The sequence below is a fragment of the Styela clava genome, chromosome 4 (genome assembly GCF_964204865.1).
Source record: "Styela clava chromosome 4, kaStyClav1.hap1.2, whole genome shotgun sequence".
NCBI lineage: Eukaryota > Metazoa > Chordata > Ascidiacea > Stolidobranchia > Styelidae > Styela > Styela clava.
Window position 1 is genome coordinate 25,164,815 of NC_135253.1, and position 26,273 is coordinate 25,191,087.

General features: G+C 36.5%; 1 protein-coding gene across 8 annotated transcripts in view; it reads left to right on the forward strand.

Annotated features, from left to right (window-relative positions):
- The window catches only part of LOC120325661 (otoferlin-like), a 166,990-nt gene that overhangs the window by 87,437 nt on the left and 53,280 nt on the right, over positions 1 to 26,273 (forward strand). The window lies entirely within an intron of this gene.

Genomic DNA, 26,273 nt, shown 5'->3' on the forward strand with positions numbered 1-26,273 from the left:
TATTTATCCGCTTAGAGGGCTATCAGCGACATGTTGAATACATCGAACCCCGGTCGATATTATTGTAAACAAAAAACGACAAAAATATACAATCGTACTAAGCCAGATTTCTCTCGATTTGATTATTTTATTTGCATGCTATATTTAAATTAAATAGTATTTTGTTAGCCATTCAGGCAAACGCGAGCAATTCAATAAAAACAGAAACGTTCAGGCGAAAAAAAAAATGACCATCGGCTGCGGTATGTAGATAGTGATTCCCATACATTCTGTTTTTTCATTTATTCTTTGACTAGTCTGATCTAACTATTCTTTTCTAAGAGACACTTGGTGTAGTGTTTGAACACCGACAAATAGTTACCACTTAACACTGCTTATAGTCTATACGGATACTGCACTAATCTAGACCTCAATTAATATCTACCATTCCAACTTCCGTTAGATTTTATTTATCTATCTATTAAAACAGTCTAAGAAGCATTGTTTATGTGTGTGAAGAACCAAGTTGCCTTCCGGTCCACCGTATTTACAAATACTATCGCATTGTCTCGCCGCCCTTGTCACAGGGACACTTGAGGAGCTAAATGTAGGGTTTTTTATACTTCGAACTGAATTGTAAGTTTTATATAGGGCTTTGTGTTTTCACGCCAAACTTTATGTTTCTACTTTACGTATTATCTGCTACATTTTTAACTCTTTCCAGCAGTGCATTGAGGCCGCTGTGTCTCAACTGATCTACCTCAGCATGGATCGGTGTTTATATATAACTGCCGGAATATTTGTCATGTAATTTCCCTCTGGCGATTCTGCAACTTCAGTGCGAAGTGATAGGCATCACACTTGGGCCGTAGATACTTAACTACTCAGAGATGCGGCCCACGCTTTTACTATAATAACATGAATTCTCCTAATCGCATTTTAATTAAGTCACACGCTCGCATTTAACGACGATCTTTTTGCTAATAATGTAAAAATGATGTCTAACCACCAAGAAAATAGTCAGGTTATGAGCTAGTTGTTTGATGTATAATCGAACTCGCGCGTATTATCGAGCTGTGTGTTTCATTGATGCCGACAGTGAAATTTTTGGATCACATCGGAAAATAGGTGAAAATTACAGTCAATCAGTCGCCAAATCTGCGAATTTCAAGTTTTTCTTGCGCAATGTACATATCGAAGTCACTACACCGAACGCTTGCATGCTACACATTAATTATATTTTTTAAAAGCTACAGTAAAAGGGCCGAATTATATCAAAAATGCAAAAGAGTAATACAAAAAATGGCGTCAGTTTAATTAAGAACTTCAATTAGTTCACAGCTCTAATCTTTGTAAAAAAGAAATTATTGTAAAAAAAGCAGTAATATTTTTTCACCACTAAAACAGAAAATAATATTCAAATTCCTTTGTCAGTGTTACATCAACATTTAAACTAGCAAGAGATTACACTTGGCATCTCGACCTCAATTTTCCATGAAAAATGTCCGCACTGGTTTCGACTCAGAGTGATAATTACTTTTTTACATTAGCTTCTCTAATAGGCTTTTAATTATAGACCGTCTCTGGCTTATTTTGTCTTAATTGATCTCAGATTATCCTATTCCCACAGAGGATATGCAAATCAAGACGAGTTTAATTAACAACATTTTAGCCGAGTATAAAAAGAATTATTGCGGCTGTCATATGAGCGTGTTCCCGTGGAGCACAAAAATGAAGTTTTGCTTTGTTTAAAAACCGGCAAAAGTTGGGGGAAAAGGTACATATAAATACATAAAAAATTAAAAACGATAGATTACTAGCAAACTAATCTATCATTAATCATGAGAATTTTAGCCGATTGTAAAAAGAATTATTACGGATGTCATATGAACGTGTTCCCGTGGAGCATAAAAATGAAATTTTGTCTGTGAATTATGAAAAATACGGCAAAATGCTGGTAAAATATCGGGCCTCATCGGATCCAAAAATATTTGAAAAAATGAAATAAATAAAAGCATTCTCGCCCCCTGATCTATCTTTGGTGTTTGAACATTCGACATTGATTGGTTCATTTGCGGTGAAGAAAAGCTGTCCAAACAACAACAATAAGGAGGTCTATTCAACAGACTTCCCTAGGTTCGACTTGCGATTTATTCCAATATTGTAGCGTTTTCTACCGCCTAGCTTAACTTTTCTGAGCGATAATACTTTCGCACTCTGAGCGTTTTATTATAAGGACTAAAAAGTTAATAAAATTGTACTGTGGTTGCGAAACATTTTTCATGGTTTTTAAGATTAACTTGGGTCAACAGTTCCCAAAAAGATAAATTCCTGACTCGTTTACTTTCAACAGTCAGATAACATATTTTGTCAATTTAATACCGCGGGCAAATGGGAAGTATTTTTCAGCGAATGGATTGGTATTTCACTACGTACTCAAAATTACTCCGTGACACACTGTTTGGGGAAGAACGGATTTTGTCTTTTAATTGACATTTTTACAACTTTGCGATCACGTTTTGCTCGCTAAATATGTTGATTTTGTGACATTTTTAGCCTTCTGCAAACTTTTAAATTATGCAATTAAGATCCGACACACGCGAGCTAAATGTCAAACTATTTTAAAACAATTGAGCGCTAAATTAAGTTTTATCAAAAATCTACTTTGGTATGTCTATGACGTATTATTAGTGGCATATTTATCTATGTGACGTCATTATGATTAATTGTTAGTTTGAAAATCATTATTATTCGACATTCTTTCTAAATAAAATTGAGAAAAATTTGCCCTTTGGATCTGGCATCGCTGGTTGAGGATCCGAGTTCAAATCTCATGTCCACCACCTGAAGTGTATGGAAGACTAGACCAGAGGTTCTGAAAGTGCTTCATACGAAGCCCTAGGGCTCTATGAGAGCAACCCAGGTGCTCCGAGAGCTATTCGTTTACTTATTAAAATAATGAATATTTTTTAAATACAAAGCAGCAAATACAACGAATTATTAAATAGATTAATAGTAATTTACTCATGAGCAATAATCGGTAAGAAACAATGTGTTTTTCTGTCTGTTTTGTTTTTATAAATTAATTGTGGGGCCCAATAAATATTAGTCAACCTTTTCAACGGCTCAATAACACCAGTAGCTTTGAACTTGGCGATGTAGAACTCAAAAAATTGCGTTGATTTCAAAATATAGTAAGTTCTTGCATACCGGTGGCCTTTTCCTTGAAGCCTATATCGGATAGAATGTGTTACAGAACGCATAATAACGAATAAAAATTTGGAAGGTTTTCCCCGTGCACTATTTTAGTGTAATGTGAACATTAGGTACAATGTCTTGGTAGGGTTATGGGCCACAACAACCCTAACTCCGATAGTGTGGTTGAATTCATAATGCACCTAATTAATTTGATTCATCTGTATTCAACAACGCTGTGATATACACAAATTTTACTTCAAAAATGTTCAACTTCACCAAATAAAAAAACAGAAAAATCGTCACATTACTGGAATTTTTGTTTTCCGCCGAAGTTACGTGAGAAGACCACTCGCTCTCGCTGAAATTTTACGATTAATTTATTCAAAGCATCAGTTTGTCTAATTTATCTCATTTTGACATCATTATCCAAAATACTAGTATTTTAATCAACATGGACTTTCTCCATGATCATTATCAAAAAATTTACATCTGAAAATTATATCCGACCACTTTTTAAAAAAAAAAAATCTAACTACAATATCAATGTCATAACTAAGTTGTTGTTAGACCTGACTATGTTGGTGTCGAATGTTAAATAGTCATAGTTATAGTCAAGTTTATCTTTTCCACCAGTAAAAATAACATAGGAAATGGAGAAATTAAAAAATAAAATTTACCACGCATTTTTTCCGTCAGCTCAAACCCCGCGCCCAGCAGCTTACCGAGAACGAGAGGAACTGACTATAGTTTAAAATACCACAGGGTCCAAACTGTCTTTCGATAGCTTACTTCGTCTATATACTGAAACAGTAAGAGATAAGTCCTTACAAGGAATAGCAGCGCTTGCTTAGTTGCCTCGTGTATCATTGGCTTCTTCTGCAAACCCTTGTTCGTAACAAAATCCCGAAGAAACCCCATATAAACGCAATTGTTATGTTCAAGAAAATTATTCTTACAACATATTGATATATATATACCTCACAATGCTATTACATTATTCACGTTATTTTCAGCAGTACCAATGACTTGAAACTTGTATCTAATTAAGGAGTCTCACTCGCTTCCTTGTTTAATTAACTTGTTTTATAAATAAACCGTGAACTATTGGTCTCGTAAGAATATCTTGTATTCAAATTATTGCTGTTATTTTTTAATGGCGTGATGGATTTGTATGCTGAATACTCCGGGTTCGAACCCATGTTACAACCCGTTGCGATCTACAATGCATGGTTTATTAGTTACTGTCTTGACCTAAATAATTAGGCATTGCATACTAGCGATTTCAGGGTTAAGTTCCGATGCTTCCAGTAAATTCTACACGTTAAACAGGGTGTGGAAGCTACCTAAAACGTGGCAGTAGCTTCATATGTGCCGCCAGCTTGTATTGAGTCTTGTTAGCAGCGGAGATGCGAACGGGTTGGGAATGTATAAAAGAGTCCTTTGCAAAGCTAAGACTTCTTAAGACTCTTTTTAGGCAGTCATAACTTCTTGCGTCAGCTGATGCATGTGCAAAGCCCGCGAAAAGGTTGGGTAAAAAAAATCAAGTCAGTTTGTGGATTAGCTCGACAAAGTGGTATGTGCCATCTTTGAACGCCCATTCCGTGCATGAGTAACCAATACATTCAACAGCTGAAATACTTTCCTTGCTATTTGCGTGTCGAAACGTCCATCAACTTATACTTCTTGGAGCTTTTTATGCAAAATTCCATAATCGCGTGCGAAAAATAAACTTTTGATAAAATACAAATACCAAATGCATAGCACCATAATAGACGCTTCGAGACTGTCAATGACCTATACTGACCTATACTGCTCTATTTTCTTATAAAATCCTACAATCGCGTGCGAAAACGAAGATCTCCATAGAACAAGGCTCTACCCAAGCTTAATTTATACAAAATATTACAATCGCGTGCGAATAACGAGCCTTAATTTATTACCGTTCGTGATTTGACCATTTCTTTTACTATAGCATTCAAATTAAAAAAAAACATCGTCCTCAAAAATGTCTGCAAGTCCACACTTTCCTAATCAACCTGCCAATATTGATAAAATATGCTTCACATGCACGCGATGTGTCAATCAAAAATATTTATTTGCCTTTTTTTACATTATTTTATTATTTTTCGCATTCCGTAATTCATCTAATATTTTATCCTAATAAGTCAACCTAACGCGGTGTGTCAATAAAAAAGTTTCCGTTTTTTTCTTTCTTCTCGTTTTTCTATTTCTGCAGTTCAACTCGCATTTTTTCCTTTATGCAATGATCTATGTTTTCCTGCTTACTGCCCTTCACTTTGTTAGCAGTTTGTAGTCGGCCATCACCGTAATGAATAGGAGCGAAATTAACAGGCGTATGGCCGACAGATAAACTTGCAATACATCAACTACTTTCGCATCTCTGATATTCCTAACAAATTCTGCTCGAACAGACTGACAAGACTTGGTTTCTGACTCTTATAGAGATTGTTTTCTGAATGCGTTACACCCAGCTAGCTGGTATTTTATGAGGCGAGTTGATATGAACAGACAAACAGACAGACTTGCACAACTAGCGCTTCAAATACTGCACCATCGCTATTATTTGTTGCAATTTCGTTCAAATCCTGATAAAACATCTAATTTTTCGTTGAAAACAGGAAACAACAAATCACGGCAGCGACCGTAGTTCTCATTGCAAGTTTGACAACCAATATAGATTGATTAATTGCTAAAAAGTACCGAAACCTAATTATTGTTCTGATGAATTATATATTCTAATTATTTTGGTATTTTCCACGTGATCTATTAGTTGGACACGGTCCAATAGATAATCGTTGAACTTTAGCCAGAATTGTTTATAACTATGATGTAATAATTGTAATATTCATGCATGAATGATTTACTTTGACAGAGGTTAATTTCAGCAAGCCTACTTTATGTACTGATCATACATGTACTTAGCATTAATATATCGTTTCATCCATTTCTCATACTTGGTCGAACATGGGGAAAACACCTGGGCAGGTATTTCCATCAACTTTTGACCCCGGAACTGTCATGTGATGACCAGACGGAAGCTAAAAAGGTAGAACAGCTCATTTAAATGATTGTGCCGTAATTAGATCGCAATATAAATGAAAACAAATATAGGAGCCGTCAAGTTATAAACCCAAATTGAGTTTAACTTTCTTTCACCAGAGTACTAAGACATATATATCTGTCCTTACCATAGTTTCAAATTTACGATTCAAAACTGTAGTATTGTTGCGTCATTATAAGCGCCGTACGGTCAAATTAATGGGCAAACTTATATAACCTACCAAATATCTCAGAATTACGTTGAAACACTTCGAAATACTAGTTATTTTCCCTGTATTTTTAGCAGTGAGTCAACTCCCTGCAGTTACTTGAGGAAGATAAATTACCATTTTCCTGCGCCTGGAATCAGGTATTTTATCTCAAACCAGTTCATGTCAGCTTTTCTGGTGACAAATCGATATAAAATTTTTCTTGGCTTGTAAACACGAAATTTCCAACGGCAATGATTTGCAGAAATATGAGTCGCCATTTTGTTTTTTCTGAATTTTATGAAAATTAAAGCGTTTCGTTTTTAAGTATTGGCCTCTGCGATGAAAGTTTTCGTGTTTCTTCCTATCTCAGGCGCCTCACACCTTTCACATAGTTTAATGAGCCGTTTTTCATCTCAATTGAGAATAATGCTCTCTAGAGGGGCCACTATGCACCTTCCTACTGTGCCACTGTCTATCCCTTGTTTTAAATGAAACCCCGAGTGAGTGGGCACGGGGTTTGAAACCGGGATGTGTTTTTATTTTCGATTCCCGTCTAATCGCGAACCCGATGGCTGATGCCGTTAAAATAAGCAGTGAGAAATCTAAGAGCCCCCCCCCCCCCCTTCCTCTTTTTTGGACTACGTCCCTGAAACGCTTAGAAGCTCAAGTGACGCATTAACGTCTGCTCTCTGAAAAGTATTTTTTAGCTCAGGAAGTTGAAGTTTGTTTTTGCGATATCACCACTATTTAGTTCGACGCTGTAATGCAGTCTTAGACACCCAACACCCCAGATGAAGTGGTAAATACGAGGTTTGAACCCGAGATATTGAACTTGTCCATCATAACTAGCACTCTGTTCACGCAGAATTTCAACAACACTCTTGCAACCTCATTACCGAAAAATCTTAATATCGATGTTTTGACATGAACGCAAAATATTTGGTTGAAACCTTAAATATCCGCCTGGAGGGCTGGATGTCATTTTTATAGTAATTCGATAGCTCAATATCTCGTAAACAGTCTCAAATATGATACTTTGGCATTAAAGAAGGCAATAATGACTTGATACACCTGCGGTTGAGGACTAAACTGTATAATCTGTTATAGTTTAAAATAATATTTTCAAATATGAAATATTAAATAAAATATAAATTGATCGTGCATAACAAGGAAATTTCCAAAACTCATCATATAAATAAATATAAATTGGATATTTCAGCGCAGTGCTCAGTGGCGTTTCCCTTGTGTTAATTCTTTAATGTCCGCGTATTTACTCTTAATGATCTAGTTCTAATGTAAATCAATCTAACGTACATCGAGTGGAACGAAAGATCAACCCCTTAGATCCTTACATATCTTGTTTAAATCCTTGTTCAGAGAGAATATGTGACCAGTACCTTCATAAAAACAAAATTCCATTTTAAAAATTCCGGTGCATCCGCCAAATATTACTATTTTTCTTTACTGCTATACTAGACTCCATTACTCAAGTTTTATTGCACAACACAAACTTCACAAAAGCGTGCAAGTTGAGCGGAACACTGGTGTGGTTCCATTTAAGATTGAATAACAAATAGAAACAGAGTTTTTATGCGGTAGCGAAATTTCGAAATAGAGAAAGGTCGAAATGTAATGAAAAAGCTTGGGACATTCAATAAATTCAATTATTAGAATCGAGTAGGAACAGAACGGATTACTATGAAATCGCAATTCATTTCACACACTTTTAAACACATCGAAAATGCCTATCAATTAAGACGCAAAAATTTTGGGTTAGAACGGTTCAAAATTTATTGGAAATAAAAACAAGTTCTTTGGAATATTCATTTGACGTCAATATGTCGTCCATCACTTGTCGAAAACTTACTTCTTCTCAATGATTATTTCATCATAAAAAGTTTGTTTGATCACAATAGAGAATATAAAAAGTGAAAACTATTATTTATTTTGATTACGACAAAAAATTGACACATCTGCAAAATTATGCACAGGAAGTCTGAAATGGCGCAAAATCAAAATAAATCAATTAGTTTTATAGATGACTCGATAGTTTTGGCCCGGGATGTGGTAAACTAGCAAAAGCAAAAGGGTTTTGGTTTTACTCTTCTTTTGCTGCTCTTAAGCAGTGATTTTCAAGCTGCGATCTGCGGGCTATTATGACCCGCCGAACTTTATAGTTTAATTTAATAGTTTTTAATACTTATGTTACTACATTTTCATGTTTTACTTTTCTAGATTCTTATGTGGTTATCACGGTTTAAGCACGTGTATTCGTAACAGTTCAATTATATCGGTATCTTAAATATACGTGCCGATATTATGATTACATACGAGTCGCGCTTTCGCGGGCACTTTCCCGTTCCTGGCCCGCGAAAGTCCGCCCGCTTCTAATTTGCCCTTGCTCTAAGTCTTTGTAACTGTGTGTTATAGATCAAAAAATAGAAGCTATTCACGTATCAGCGTCTTCCCGTATAGAGCTGCCTTATAAATATCGCTTCTCTGAAAATCACGCGGCTTCTAGTCCACATCCATGTTTTGAGCGTGTTCCGTATCAATTTTGTTACGTCAATCTAAAGTAACTTGCCTAAAGCCACGTTAGTAGCATACTTCCTTTATACGTGGAAACCAGCGCAGATGCACGCATATCCGATCGATCAAACATATTTGTGAAGTTAGATATGAAACTTGATTTGATTCATGGTTCGCTATTGTTTGTTTTGCTAAATGCTTTCTGTCACGGAATATCATGAAAAATTATGTGATGCTTCTGATATTTAATTCCTGACACACTGACTTGATTAAAATGCAATTTTGCAAGTTAGATCACTTTTAAAATCACGCATCTATTAAATGGTCAACTATTCCCGCAGTCGGGACGAGAGAACATGGTTCGTCATATGATTAAGTAGTACCGTCGGCTTTCCTTTTCCCGGAATAAATATGAAAATAATATCCTACTTTTATTCCTAATCCCCAAAATTGTTTGTAAATCCTTGGCTCATAACAAATTGAGTTGGCAATGCTGAAACAGAAAGTTTTATGTTCCGCGAAAATTATCATTCGGCTCCATAAATATCAATGGAAGCTTGTATACAGCGTTATTTGGAGTAAATTGGTGAAAAGAATAAAAATGAGATAAATAGTGCCCAAGGCTGATGCTTGGCTAATAGCAGAATTTCATACCTGACAAAACTAGATTTAATTAACTTTAATAACATTTAGCTTCCCTTGCTTATTGCTTCAAAATTTCTGAGTTAGGCTATTCTCTTACAAAAAAAAATCTTATATCTGGATAAAGCTGAACTGTGTCTCAACGAAACATTCGTAATACTCTACCGTGTCGCCAAAGTGTTTTATTCTTATTGATTCACTCCGCGACGTCAATGTCCAATTACTCCGCGATTACCGGATCAAGATTTAATCTGATTCGATTTTGCCAGGTAATAACGCTAACACTTGGTAAAACTTCAATAAAAACTTAGCGATGACGACTAAGTGGTCTCGGTAATTTGTGGGCGCGTTCAGTTTAACTGTATTGGCGTCGTACGTTGAATATCTTAGGCTAAAATACTATACTCACAACTTCAACCAATGTGCAATAAATTAAGTGGAAAATATATAGCATGCATGTCTTTACGAATATACCCCACTCCAAATACTTCATTTAAAATTGCATGGCGCGCGTCTTTACTGCTAGAATGATAAAAACACATTTCTGGGCTTTAAAAATTACCAAAATCGCCCTGTGTGTCACTTCATTTTCGCTTCAGAAAATCGAAATTTAATTGAAAGTTAGCAGTTATTCGACTTTCATTTCGACTATTTCTCAGTTGAAACAATAAAATTAGCCCCCTCCTGACAGAACAACATACACTGCCCTTTGAAAATCACTTGAATTGCATCACGTTTTTAGCTCCAGAAGATCGGGATTAGAACAAAATTAGGCAAGATTTTGAATATTTGCTGAAATTCAATCATAGCAATATCGTTCATTTTTAATAATATAATTTTCCTACTTTCCTACTTCTGGGCAGTAAAAATCACCACCAAAGTCGCAGTATTAGTTGCTTTAGCTTTGACACGAATCTAAATTTTGTAGAATTCACCCCGATAGACCCAAGATCTAACTGCTAAAGTGCTAACGTCTACACGACACGTATTTTTTAAAAATGCCCGATCACCCAGATAGATAAATCGTTTTCTATTGTTCAGCTATTTGTAAAATAATAAACGATTTATCCTCCAGGTTATACAATGTGGCTTTGTTTGCAAACAATAATGCAGTTATCGCATATTTCATCTTTAGGCAGCCAGCTTAGAGTGGAAAATTTAAAGATTCACTGGATTTATTAACTAATATTTAAAGCGTTGAAATTTACCGTTTCAGCGACTCATGTTTTTGAACAGAATTTGTCCATAAATAATTGCGGGCACTCACCTAAAGGTAAATGTAATTCACCCATATTTGGGAGAAAAGTTATTTACTTATCCATTACATTTCGCCTATAATCTGGTAATGTTACTGGTCAATTCGTGCGCACTCATTCAGAAGTATTGGAGAGTTTTCTTTGAGCAACCTATACAACTGCTCATAAAATCCCGCTTCATGTATTAGCCCTTCCATGCTCCATACCCACTATTATCCTAGAGCGTTGTTCAAAGCGAAAGTGCGAAACAAGCTCTACAGCAAAACACAATGTTTGAAATTCTTAAATGTTTAATAGATCCAATCACGTTGGTCTATAATAATTTATATAAAGCTTAGTCATGACACTTTCGTTCTGGAATAAATTTGAACCTTAAAAACGTAATGTCAAATGAACTGAGTGGACTTCCTTCCGGGTTCACCCGAATTGATACATTTCCGTCTTCACTAATTCTGAATTTAATTATAATATGTCACATTTCTTGAGATCTATATCTAAAAATAAATTTCTAAATGTATAGCTGTACAAAGGCCAATATCCAACTCCGACTTTCTGCCAGCAATTGTTATTGCATAGCAAAATTTTAAGTGCGATTTTGAAATTATTTAATATATGAATTGGGGTTACGCTATAGCTAGTTTGCCTTTGTGTCAGTAGTCCGTATGCGTGTATTTAATGCAAGCATACCATAACAAAAGTGAAGACTACGCCTGCCGGTACTTCCGAAGTATGCGAAACAAGATGGCGGACACTGGAATGTAGTATGTGTACCAGGTTAAGGTTAGGCCATAATTTCTCGTACTAATACGGTGTCCGCAATCTTGGTTCACATACTTCGGGAATACTCGCCTGCCTGCTATCAGTGCGCACATTCTGACAGAATTTGTTCTTGGAAATATCTACACACACACTTCATTTGGGAATCACTACCATTACCCACTCTCTTCCACAAAGATATGATGGATCTTGGAATATGCTTCTTACACAAGTATCGACACGGCAGGACAAGCCATCCCATCATGCTACCTAGATATTTTCTGTTTTGCTTTAAACAATCCTTTCTATCTCCGCTAGACTACTGTTCCATTTCACAAACTCAGGTCAAAACATGGTGACATTCTCTTTTATTATTGTCTTATATAATTTTTTTTCGCAAGTTTGAGGCGTTGCATATATATGCTTATGTCAGATTGGGAACAAACAAATATATTTATCATTGTTTCTTATTTCCTGTTTATGACGACATAGGTAGCTTGCGGATCAAAAAATATCATTCTAATCGATGACGTAATAATGTTGAATAAGTTTAACGCGGGAAAAATTGTCTCGGTTGCAGATTGGTTCCGCCAGAGATAACATCGCAGTAGAGAGGTCACGGTCTGATCAAAGATGCAGAAGTTTGAGTTTTTATTTCAAAACATGACCGGCTCTCTTTTTCTAAATTTATGTTTTAATAATGAGAAAATACTTGACGGTTGACTATATTTAAATTGTATTCTAATAAAATCATTGACCAATACATGTGTATTAAATGACGTAACAACATTATTAAACACTGATTAAAATAAAACAAACCTGGTTAAGATATATTGAGAACAGACTTCATAAAGAAATTATTCTTCCTCTTCCTAATTAGGAACGCCTTAAAAGTTAGTTGTAAACGCCTTACTCCCTTCTTGATGATCAAATCAAGTTTCTTACAATGGCACCTGTCATTGGGACGTCATAACTTCATAGTTTTTACTGATTAAATGCAATTGAAGTGATTCCTATTTTGCGGCAACCGTTATTTACTAATGTGCACTTTGTGCTATAATTCTGTATAGTCTCAGTGCCCCTTGACATTTCAGGGATTGCCCCTAACTTTGCCCAGAGATGAGTTTTCGTTACTCCTGAGTGAGTGCATGTAACTTTGCCCAGGGATGAGTCTCCTTAATTACTGAGTGAGTGCCCGCAACTTGGCTCAGAAATGAGTCTCTTTTACTTTTAAATGAGTGCCCGTAACTTTGCTCAGAAATGAGTCTCCTTTACTTCTGAGTGAGTGCCTGTAACTTTGCTCAGAAATGAGTCTCCTTTACTACTGAGTGAGTGCCTGTAACTTTGCTCAGAGATGAGTCTCTTTTACTTCTGAGTGAGTGCCCGGAGTTTTGGTCAGAGATGAGTCTCTTTTACTTCTGAGTGAGTGCCCGGAATTTTTCTCAAAGATGACTCTCCTCTACTTTTGAGTGAGTGGGCGTAATTTGCTCAGAGATAATTCTCCTTTACTTCTGGGTGAGTGCGCATATCGCACCAACATAATTCTATTTAGTTTCAGTGACTTTTGTTACTACAGTGGTCTTTCTTGACTTAGTTCAAATATGACTTTCACTTTTGGACGGGTGTGACCGTAATTCAATCAAACTCTGTTGAATAAATCTATTCATGATTTATTTCAGCTACGCCCCTTTTAACATTTATTATTAAACTTGTCTAATTTTACTTTACTTGGCAAAATCATTTTTAAATTGAATATTTTATTGCATGACTTGGCAAAATAATAGGTTTTGACAGATTTTGAAACTTTTTTTGTTAAAAATAACTTTCGCTAATTTGTCTACGTCATGTTGAATTTCGCGGTGATCAATCTAAGAAACGCTCTGTCATACAAAGGTCACAATGATTGTGTAATACCCGTTTCCGGTCATGCGTGAATGCATTTCATTCGGTAAATAATGCTGTATAAGACTTAAATGTTTCTCATCATGCATGACTGTATTTTATTCGTTAAATAATGCTGCCCAACAAATACCTCCAATTTTATTGTTCCGCATACTAATAAATCAGAAAGCAGCGGAACAATGTATTTTTCTGGATTCTAGTTTTGGTTTCGATCTCCTAATTCAAAGTTTAGCTGTTTTTAGAATTAATCAATCTCCTACTTATTTTATATATAGCCCAATACATATTTAAAACCTTAGGTGTGAGTCAGCAACCTCACTCGATGACTTACTTAAACTTAAATCCGTAAACAAACACAGGCGCCGAAAAATATTTTAAAGCTATTTAGTGAGAATTCGTCAGTGCTGTGTGTTTTTACGCCCAGCAATCATCAGCCACACATTGTTTCAAAAAAATAAAATATAAAGAAAACTTTTGATGAACCCCGAGCATCTATTTCCTTGTTTATTTCCGTAACAATTACAAATCAACAATGGGTTGACAATGACGCAACAATTGGAATTCACGCCGTCACTCAGGCACTTCTTTTGCTCAGACAGATATTTAATCGTGGTTGTAAACATTGCCTCGTCTTCATAGTTTCGCGTGGTATTTGTCAGTTGTTGTGTTTCCCAAAATCAGGTGTAAACAAATGACTCAATTATCATCACGCTTTCCGAGGAACCCACAATTCTCAAAAATTGATACACTGCGATAAACAATCAAAAAATTAGCTATCAGTACCTGTAAGCGGTATACGCAGTTAAATGTTTTGAATAAAAATGATAGTTTTGGACAAATGATTCAGTTTGTAAGCGCCAATTCTCTAAAACCCTCTCAAAATCAGCGTTGAAAATTTTGCAATGATGAAGCATAGGGAAAATCTTTCAGGGGTCAAGGGTCGAGGGAACGTCCATTGGAGTCGTACGACATTGTGAAAATTGTGATGGCATAGGTCGAAAAGTCAAGGCTAAACTAAACAAGCATTACGAGGAAAATTACGAAGCAGAACGAAAATGTTGGAAAAACGTTCACTTGCTCAAGATCCAAATTTTAATTTCGATGACGTCATCGGTATATGACGTCATAAAATGCGAAAAGCACCAAATTATATTATTGAACTGTCAAACTTTTGTGAGTATTCATGAATTCGAAAGTACAGTTTCTCGCTAAGTGATAAGAAGTATCAATGACATCATCATCATATGACGTCATAAAAGGACCGTTGATGAACAATCCACCGAGAATAGGAATTAGCTAACGTGTTTTCGAAGTCCGAGCGTGCTGGAATGCCAGTTTGAATATTCATCATTTGTGTGTTATGCTTGGAATTTATCAGATTTGAGCAGAAGAAAACGAAATGAGTAAATGACCATAATCCTGTATAGTTTCAGACGATGACATTTCCGTGGTCGCCCGTGTCTTTGCTCAGATATCAATCTCCTAAACTTCTGAGTAAATGTACGTGGCATTGCTCTGAGCATACTTTCTTTAAAAAACAAGCTTACGTGCTTCGACTGTTGTTTTATTATTGTACTGAACTACATAATATTGTTTTTCATTAAATAATACGAAATAACAATAACGTCATAGAAAGAGTTCACACGTCGCAAAACTAAGCATGTACAAATATGACAATTTGGACCTCCTGAAGTATGCGCACCAAGATGACGCACAACCTGAACTCCGGTTGTGTACCAGGTTAGTGTTCAGGTTATGCGACATCTTGGTGCGCATATTTCAGGAGCACCGACAATTCGTAATATCATCCAATTATTAATCAGTTTTGGATGTTTCTTTTTATCTTAGGGACATGTTGGTTCAACGTTTCCCGATCGGGGAGTGATTTTAATGTCGTTAGAAAGGAAATTTTACTTTTCATTTATTTGTAGAAAAACTAATAATTTCATTTATTAGGTATCATAGTGATGCATATACGGGATGTCCAAAAATGTCGCCCGATGTAATAGTAATAAAAATTTTAAAATTTCTTCGTCTTTGTTTATTAATATTTCTTATTGTTCTTGTAGTCATTTATCATACAATAAAATTTATTTAAACTTGCAATTGTTATTACTATAAAATCGGACACCCTGTATGCATTCAATATCAACCATTCAAAATGTTCAAAATACAGTTTAAAAGACAAAGTTGCACAAATCACAAACAAATGTTGCGCTGAAGAATGAATAACAAATTCAAACACAGTCTCTTAACGTACTGGGTGACGAATTAAGAGCTTAAAAATAGGCTAGATCGGAAATCGCTGTGTAAGGTGGTCACCCCACCTCTATGACCTTAATTTAATGGTTGGGCGATAACAAGATATCATCGATGTCCGCATAGACAAAATGCTGTATTCATCATAAACCAAGCCCTGTAGCGTTGGGAATATGGAGATTCAATTTCTGAAGGAGATAATAAGCATAAAACAGCAAACATGTCCTGGTTAGCAGACGTCAGGTTTGCCAGGTTTTTGTGGCTTTGCATGGGAATAAATATAGCTTTGGCGCGAGGCGATTGCGTCAAATCAGCATTTACTATCAGCATGCTTCTTTTAATTAATCGAGAGTTCGTGATTCTGTTTCGAGTAAACTCAATTCAAAAACTATACATCATTGAACACTTTCAAATAATCCTTCGGCACTTCTGCTTCTTTAGGTCGAGATCTCGCAGACTTACACGAGTAAGCCTGTGCTATACAGCTCTCATTAGGACTGTGATTCGCGGTTCCGTTACATTTGAACCCACGTACATTTGAACTCATGACAATTGCACCTGCCTACTATTGCACCTATTAATTTTTTTTGTTTCACGTATATTTTAACCCACACTAACCCTAACCCATGGGTTTTAGCACCCGCATATAGATTGAACCCGTGGATATACACATGGGTTCAAATGTACGTGGGTTCAAATGTCCGGTCATCGTGCTTCGCAACTCGTCTCTCAATTCTTTTTCGCACCTTTAGTAAAAACTCTATAATGAGCAAATTTGCCTGAAATATTAACGTTCGAAAATACTATTTATTTCGAGCGAGCTGAACCACACTGACAATTATTATTGTAATAAAGTAGAACGTGGGCGGTAGGAATTCCTCCCGAGAGTTGGAAATGTTTTGAATTTAAAAAATATTCTTTAATTAAGTCAAATTTATCTATCGTTTTAAAATGCCTATTATTTAATTGAGTTACTTTTTTGAGAAAAAATGTACCACGTTTTCTGTGTTTTACGAGATACCTTTCCTAAATTTAAAATGAAAAGACGAATACGCGAGAAACCAAAATGATATTAAATTTATACTAATTGTTGTTGTAAGGTGGTAGAGGCAGGCGGTAGAATATCTTCACGGGAGCTAGAAATGCGTGGGAGATAGGTTAAATCCTGTTTTAAATTTGAATAGTAAATCGTTAATTAACTCTAAGATCGTAATCAGCAATAACTTTTTTCTTTTTTGAGCAAGCATAGCCAAACCGCAATTATTATTATTACCATTCCTGAGAGTTGAAGATGTTTTGGATTTAAAAACATATTTGCGGAATAAGGCTTTATCTTAATCAACATTAACTAAGAAAAACTAAATTTACTTTTCAATATATATTGAATATTTTTGTTATAAGGTGAAGGCCGATAGTAGAAGCTTCCCTGGGAGCGAGAGATTTGTTTGAGTTAGGTTATATCGTGTTTTAAAATTGAAAAAAAAAAATAATTACCGTAATCAGTGAATTTTATTAAAAATGAAAATTGTTCATTAGGAGCTAAGGACCGGAAAATACCAATATTTATTCCAAAAAAAAATGATAAAATCTAACAATCTAAAACTGACGTTAATAAGCAATTTTTCTGTCAAAAAATCAAATGTATGTCGCCAGTAAACTTCAAGAAAATACTAATTCACTAAAAAATACACAACATATCTTAATTCAAATATCACACATCTATCTGGCTATTATATAGCGAAGTCTATAACAAGGGGTCGGCAAGGTTTCTAGACCAAGGGCCAAAAATTTTGCTCACCTAGACTGGCGGGCCATGTGAGTGTGACGTAAAAAGTTGCATTTTATGAACAATATTTAGAGTGTTACAAAAACAAAAATTGGAAAACAGTAAGTCTCTCGCCAAAACTGAATTTAATCGCAATCTCAACAAATTCTGTAAGTTATTTTTCAGCCAAAAGATCAAAATTTGGGTTCAATTTGGTTATGTTAGCATCAGGCGTGCTAGATTGAATTACCCAACGGACTGATTTTTGCTGTCTATCTACGTATACGTATAAAATATTACAACAATGATGAAGCTTTCGACCGCTTCTAAAATTTATGGAAACTGTCTGAAATTACTGCCAGAGAATAGCAGTTTTCTGCGCACGGGTCTATGAAATTTAAACATTCTAACACTATATAAGCGATATACTTTAAGAATGTGTGGGAGTCGGAACCCGATCTGAATAATCCCAAAATTACTTGCGTTAATGAAAAGAGAGCCTACTGCGTATCATATTCGTATGCAAATTATGTATCGAATTTTACCGCATTGGAAATATTTCACCCCTGCGTGTCAGACTCATGAATATGTCTTGCCAAAAGTTAACACGACTGGTGAGTCAGACGGATAGATGAGATGTGGTGCAAAAATTAACAGTTCATCATTTGAGTAATGACATTACGTCACGAATCTACAACCCCCATGTACTCATCGCCAATAACAAAGCTCTCAGGACACTGTGCGGAATTGTCCGGCGCCATTAAGAAAGTACGTTGACCCGATTTGTGTGGATTTTTAAATTAATATTCATGTGGATGTAAATCTTAATACGAGACCCAGTACGTGCGCTGAAAAGGGATTCTCCAATAATCCGCTGTGTAGGGTATCAGACGATTATTTTGTTTGTAAAAATCGTGACAAGAGTTGAGCTCGAAGTTTCAGACACTAGGCCACACCGGTATCCATCTCATCCGGCATCGCGTACTTGATTAACTAAATGTTCAACGCCATCACAGTCAGTGACACAGTACTGACACGAGGTTTGAGCTTGACGTCTCAAACGCTGAACCACACATTATTGAGATGTGGCGGAGTGTAACTGCGAAACAGGGATTTGTACGATTCGGCAGTTATTCTCCTTAATAAATTAATCTTTGGATTACACAGCCAACACGAATTTTCGAGACACTGTAGAAAAAGGCCAGTTTAAGGTTATCTCATTAGAATACAACTAAAATATACATTAGACAGGGGTGCACAACTCAAATGAGGACTTGTGCCAAATTTTTCTAAATAATCTTGTTGCGTGCCACACTAATCGTTGGTATTGTAAATTAACCCCCGTAAAACACACATCAGACAAATTTCAATAATAATATCGAATATCTATTGATTGGAACAATTTAATGTCTTGAACAACAGCTGATTTTGATATAAACGTGGTATTTCAATGTATATCATGAATACAATTTTTTTTTTACAAAACCGTTCGTGTGCCACGTTTGAGCATATGACGTGCCAAATTTGGCACGCGTGCCCCGTGTTGTGCCCCCCTGCACTAGAATATCCAACTGTTCACATACAACTCAAAATATACAATATCGTGCAGAAATTTCAAGCGCGATTGAAAAAAAAGGGACCAGATTTAAGCGCATTTTTAAACTACGTGACATGGCTAAGCTTGGGGTGTAATACGTGAATTCACCACGTGCACAGTGAAAATATTCTCAATCCCCTTGCGGCTAGATATTAAGTGAAACTCATATTTCTAAAACCGAAAGAAACATTTCTCCCTAAAAATCGTTTTTTCGACCCGATTCGAAGAATAGAGTTTTATATTTAGACTTTAGAAAACAATTCACTCATTTCTCATAACTACGTCATTTGGTCGTCACCTTTAGATCGTGATTTTAAAAATGATTTCTTTGTGCACGGTTTATTATTATGAAACAAATGTTATTGTTTTTCTGTATATCTTAGTACTAGTCTTTATGTGGATGCAATGCGTAGATCACGATCACTTGTGGTGTGGATTATCGAACAGTGTTTTATTTCGAAAAGGACATTTCTCATTATAAATCGTGCCAGAAGTTAATGCCTAAGCTGCAACCACTGGGTCACAGCATGTTTCCCACTGGCATTAAGGTTCCAAAATCTATAACAGCCACTTTTTTGGTTCGGCACAAAGCCAACCCAATCGACCTAATCAACCTCTAGTCAACGACGCCCACACAGTCGGACCTGACGAACTAACACGGCAATCGCGCTTGCATATACTTATCACATGTAGACAGGTTCTTGGGACACTGTACACAGTACACACCAGTGGTTCTGCCCTTCTATGGCTCGTGGCCGCTTCCGGGGGCTTTTAGCACTCATGCCCCACTGTTTATCATTCCAATGGCATTTATGGTGTTATTTTGATTGGTAGATTTATTTATGTTTTAAACAATTTATGCTCGGAAAGGTCAAAACACATAGAATAATGGGCGCTCCCGAAGTATGTGCACCTAGATGGCGCACAACCTAAACTCTAACCTGGTACCCATACTATGTTCAGGTTGTGCGTCTTCTTGGTGCACATACTTCTGGAGGTTCAAAAAATGATCTTATCCAGCAAGGAAACTAGGAAGAACGGGATGTTCACGGGCTCCCGGCTGGGAACCGCCAGTATAGGAGAAGGCATGTTACAGGTTGTTACACGTGAATAGCTTACTTTCAGAATGTAAAACCCTTTGAAAAGGTATTCTCGCTTGATTAGAAAAAGTGACTTGATTTGCAAGTATTTTCGTGACTCGGTGGTGTAATACGTGAATTCCTGCGTAGTGTTAGGCACCAAACGAATGTTTATATTTAAACTCGAAAGGGACATTTCTCTCTAAATATCGTTTTCCCCTTGTCAAACAACTCAATCTCAAAATACTTTGGTATATATTTCGATTTTTTAGTAAAATATTTTCAATGCCGGTTCGAAAGATCACTTTTTTCTCGTAATTACGTCATCAAGACGTCACAATCAGATCGTGTTTTTGAAAATTAATGCATTGTTCGTGATGTATTATTATTAAACAAATAGATGCGTGGTATTGTTTTTAACCGCTGGTTTCAGTTTGTTCAACTATTTTCCACGATTCAGCAAAAAAGAATGTATGACATCATACTAGTCATCAAATTTTTCAGAGTTTTTTTTTGTTGTTTTGTCGGCCACGCCCGTTTGCAAAAGGAAGCGTGATACAGGCTTCGATATATTGTTCGACTATTTCAAAATTATTTATACCATGTTTTCACAACTTCAGTCCTAGCACGGTCCTGTACGATCATTCACGGCGCGGTAAAGAACAATTATAATGTATGAATTTTTACAAATAACATAATCTCTTTCCAATTAATAGCAAGTATATTTGTGAGAGAAGGAGGAGCAAGGAGAATAGACTTGCAGTTTAGTGCTCAATACCCAAGTACACCCCATATGAATATTTATTCGAGGTTTTTCACTCTTATCAAAGCTGAATGCAAACTTCCACTGATAGGTGAAGAGTCAATATTTTGGGAGTAGCTGAGTCTTTCTGGTTCGGCATTGTAGACCATTTCACGAAAGACGTGAGAAATTGGGCACGCAATGGCGGAACGAACTTTCCAAGAACAGTAGATCTTCACTTGTCTATTGAATCTCTTATACCGAGTGCTATTTGGAGGGAAAGGCGCGGAAATCTTTTACCAAACCAAACATGCAATATTACCCTGTAAATGTGTGTCTAATTACCAATAAGAGACTTGTTCGGAGCGCATACCCTTATAAAGCCTTTTGATCCTCGTTCCAAGAAATAATGAATGAAAGAACTGTTGCGGATAATAACCGTTGGTATTTCTAAGCATTGAAGCGGTTAACCAATCAACCAATCTCCTAATATGTAATTAAAAATAAATTAATTGCGACAGGCGTCGCGGCGTTCCACATCAGTCGGGAATCACGGTTCTAATTAGTGATCAGATTTGGGAATCGATTTCGTGGAATACTTGTGTGTATCCTAGGTTGAATGGATAAGCGTGCGTGATGCAATGGCCAAGCATTAGGCATTTTGAATTTTCAATGTCTTCAATGGTACGCACTTTAGCTAAGAATGCTCACAAGATTGGCGGAGAAAGTTGCCCGAACAGATTAAAAATTTAATTTGGCTATGGCGTTTGTGACAGGCGTCGCTCTGCTCCTGCATCAGTCTTAATTCGCATTTCTAATTAGTGATTAAATTAGGAATAGTTTTCGCGGGATATTCTGTGTATCGCAGGTTCAAGACTTAACTATGTGGTTATTCATTTGAAACCTATTATGTTGGTGTTACGGTTTGTGAAATATATTTTACTGAAGCTGGCAAGGTTTGTGTAGCACTAAACGCGCATATAATTGGACATAGTCTAAGATGTGTAAAGTTGTTTTGGGTAAATACAAGCAATAAACTGTTGACTGAATCATATTACCATTATTTTATATTACAATATGTCCACTACATTAGACAAAAGCTCAGAAATTTGAGCAGGCTGTGCGGAGCAAGAAATACTCCAATATTCCTAATTCCAAATCTGTCCAACACTATATCAAAGTATTTGACAGTACAGAACATGCAAGATGTTCCAAGAACATCAAACTCTTTCAAGTCAACTACAAGCGAACTATTGTTTCCTCGCGCCACCACATCAATCAAAGATTCTGTAATTCCATTTCTTTATTAATTGGAATCAGCAGCCTATGAGACAGTCAATGCTCCCCATTCACTGGAAACACAATTAAACATTTCATTTGCTTGGGCAAACCACGCACGACTGCACGCACGCCACTTTGTTTTATGTGCCGTGAGGGTTTATTATCCGCCGTTACTCGTATCTTGCAAGACTGTCTTAGTCAAAGATTACTCTGTATAAATTCGTCATTAATTGAAAACCACAGCGGTTAAGACGGTGAGTCAATGCTCTCCACTCATTTTACCACAATAAACGCCGCATTCAAACATTTTATTTGATCTCGTGCGGATGATGAATTGTATTTATCTTCGTTGTTTGTCGATCATGATAACCGTGCATTCCCATTACTCGTCTCCTGCAACACTGAGCGCCGTCTTGCCATAACGTGAGATCCGTCGCCTACACATGTGTGGTCAGGGGTCAGCCACTCAAATTAAGTCTTTTTCGCTAAATTAAAGGAAATGAGCTAAATGATATCTATTGGAGATTGGAATGCTACGGAAGACCTCACGCTGTAGTGTTGCACGAATCTACCGTCCATGATATAGATTTCTGCCAAGTTTTCCTCAAACCAAAGTCAGCGGGATTCCGATATTTCTCTCGTGTAGATAAAATTATTCGCCGATAGAACAACCTGCTAATAGTGACAGAAGGGAATATTATTGGACGCTTATTTAGGCTGTTCGCTCCGAACTGGTCGCCACTGATATCTAACGGTATGTAAGAAACACCTATTTTTAGAGAACCTAAATCTATCACGGTATCATCATCCGAAATTTATCAAAACAGTTGTCATATGTCAAATATGTAGGAAGATATGGTTAAGATATCTAATTCCGTCTTGTAACGATTCGTTCTGCACATCTCGGGATATAAACAACAACAAACAAAAGGAAAGGCTTTTACTTTGAAACAGTGTTTGAAATGTATGGGTTCAAATGTACGGTCATCCAAACACACAGCTTCTCAGACTTTTCAATCTCTCGACGTGATTACAGTTAAAGCTTAAACTGTATTGTTATCGTAGCGTAGACTGTATTGTGGCGTAGACAATAATTTTGAAAGGGGGGGGGGGGGGGGTTCTGAAATTTCTGACTGTCAAGTCAGACCGGAACAGCTAACGGGTCCAGCCGGAAGCCGAGTTAAAATTCTCTTCTTACATTTCCTATTTCCAACTCCCTGGATGCGCCCCGAGTAGGTTACACCTCCTCGATTCAACCGCATGCCTTCAATGAACCCAGGGTGCAATAAATTTAGTAGGCAATGCTGGAGAAGTAAAAACATCCAAAATATCAGTTCATTACATATCAGTGTCTGCTTTTACAGGCATTTTTCCAAGAAATGGCGTGAATAAGCGTCATAGAAGACAAATTACCTATAATTCTGTCTCGGAAGGATGTGAGTCATTCAATGTATTTATTGAAGATAAAAGTCGAATAAAGACAACTTAGTAGATCGGTAGGAAATCGTTAGAATCAGATCTTCACATGGTGATATCTCGGTTATCTGATTAGGTTTTGATAAGTTTGTTTATATTATCTATCATGTTTGATGTTATCCAGATGTTACCGATTCCACGAGCAAGTCCCGTGACTTCAAACGTTAGATTGTGTGTTTGATAATTACGGACGTTTTCGTTAGAAAATGCGTTGGTGACGAGTCATACCCTCCACAACTATTAGACCAAATTATTCTAATATTTCATTACTTGAAGATGAGCTGATACTTTACCCTGGATCTTGCTATTTCCTTGAACATTTTGCTGATACGGATCCAGGAAGTAGGAATTAAACAAAGAGAAAGTACTTACAGTTCAGTGCACTATGTCGCGGCACCCGCATATCTGAGAATTTAGCTTACACTTGTTCTGTGCAATAACAGCATCGTTGTGAGATGTGGTTATATATATAATGTCACAATCGCCCCTTGAATGGCTCCTACCAGTAAATGGCTATTGGGCTGTTTATAGAGAATAGGGGCGCATATATATGGCCTTAATCGTCATTTAAATTTTCTCCTCCATACAGGGTCATTGGAATAGGGAGTTATGTTTAGTCCCAATTGCAATTTGAACGGCATCCACTCTGCAGAGGGGCTATTGGTCTGCTATTTAGATAGGCTTACCATACGTCCCGCTTTAGGCGGGACAGTCCCGCTTTTCAGCGTTTTGCCCCGCCGTCCCGATAAGTCAGCCAAAAGTTCCGCTTTTCCAGCATAATACACAAACATGTTCTCGTTACTGTTGTTTCTGTGTAGCGCAGCGCTAGTCTACTTACTGAAGGTGAAGGTGTTCGTTTCCCGCTGATTCCCATTGATGGCAGACGTATCGCATGTAAAACCAATACTAATTAGTCTAAATTCGAATTATTTGTACCGGTATCGTTAACGTCAATTCCTTCCTACTTTTCGAACTGAACCCGATATTTGGACAGAGAATATGCGCATGAAATTTCGATAACAATATGGTCAATAAAGACAGCCGAGACAGCTTTAAATGTAGGAATGTAGGGCTATGTAGTAAAATCAGAAAATGTGAAGTTATAAAATCACAGCTAAGGGGTCGTTGTCTTTCGAGGCGTCCCGATTTGAAGTCACAAAAATATGGTAACCCTATATATAGACAATAAGCTAAGAATTGGGGTAGATAGATGACCCTAATTGTCATTTGAATGGTCTCTCTGTATACGGCTATTTTACTAAAATTATAAAGCGACATCCAAAATTCAAATGGCGTCTTCCACAGAGGTGGCAGCTGCAATAAATCAATCGCTTATACAAACGTCGTTAGCGTCACGTTGTTTATCACTCTCGGTTATCAGTGAGAAAACAAACAAACGAATCCGAAACTCTGGAACCGGGGCCGACGGTCTCTGTTTATTATTTTAACAAATGTAATTTATTTCCTGAAAGTTTAAGCGACTGGGCTATGACGTCATTGGGATGTTGTTATTTACTTTTACGTATGACGTAGCGAGTGACTGCTATCATGCTTATTTATAGTAAATGGATGATTGACTGTTAAGCAAACGATATAGTTCAGCCAATGTGGATGTCTATGCCTGAAATTTCTAATTGTCGAGTTAGGCCGTATTTGAGGGTCTAAAAAGCGTTAATTAAAAGCTACGAAAAATTGCTATGTAAAATATATTCCGGGCGACCATTGAAATTCCATGAGCTGCTGAAAATTTATTATACAGCGTAGCAATAAGCGACAGCAAGAGCTGATTGACGTGACATTTGAAAAACATTTTCGCATTTCATGTTGTAGCCTATGTTATTTTTACCTCAGCGTTCTTAATTTATAAGACAAGGAATTTCTATAAATTGCATTTATACCATTGAGTGTTTACTCGAATTTATCCGCGTGGAAACAAATTCTCATCCTTAAGTTGGAGGCATTATCTGCCGTACTATGAATTGCTGAAACCTCAAGTTTATACAAAACTAAATGCCAAACCCAGCATTACATTTCTGTGGTCGCTGCAACATCCGCATCAAAGTAATAGATGTGTGTAATGTATTGAATGCTGAACATGTATATATTGAGGTTACCGATGAAGTGCAGATTAGATGAGACAAGTGCCTGGCGGAAGCACACACTCAACTATATGTGCTCATAAGAAGCACTGTTATTGAGAATGTGAACATGTATAAATGCACACTCATGTATTCATTCATCGATATACACAGTTGTTGGTAACGTGCACATTTAACGTAACGTTCACACATATACACAGATTAAGAAACGCACTTTTTGACGTAGTTATAAACATATTTAAGTACACTAATCTCGAATGCACACACAAAACGCACTGTTGTTGAAATCACTTACACAGTACTTACTTTGATGTTTTGAAAGTTATGTATTAGATTTATGTAAAGCGTGTTACCTTATAGTGGCATAACATACACATTTTCTGAAACCTGGAAACCTGGTAGGAAACAGACGCAAGAGTATATAATAAATTACTTTTTCCA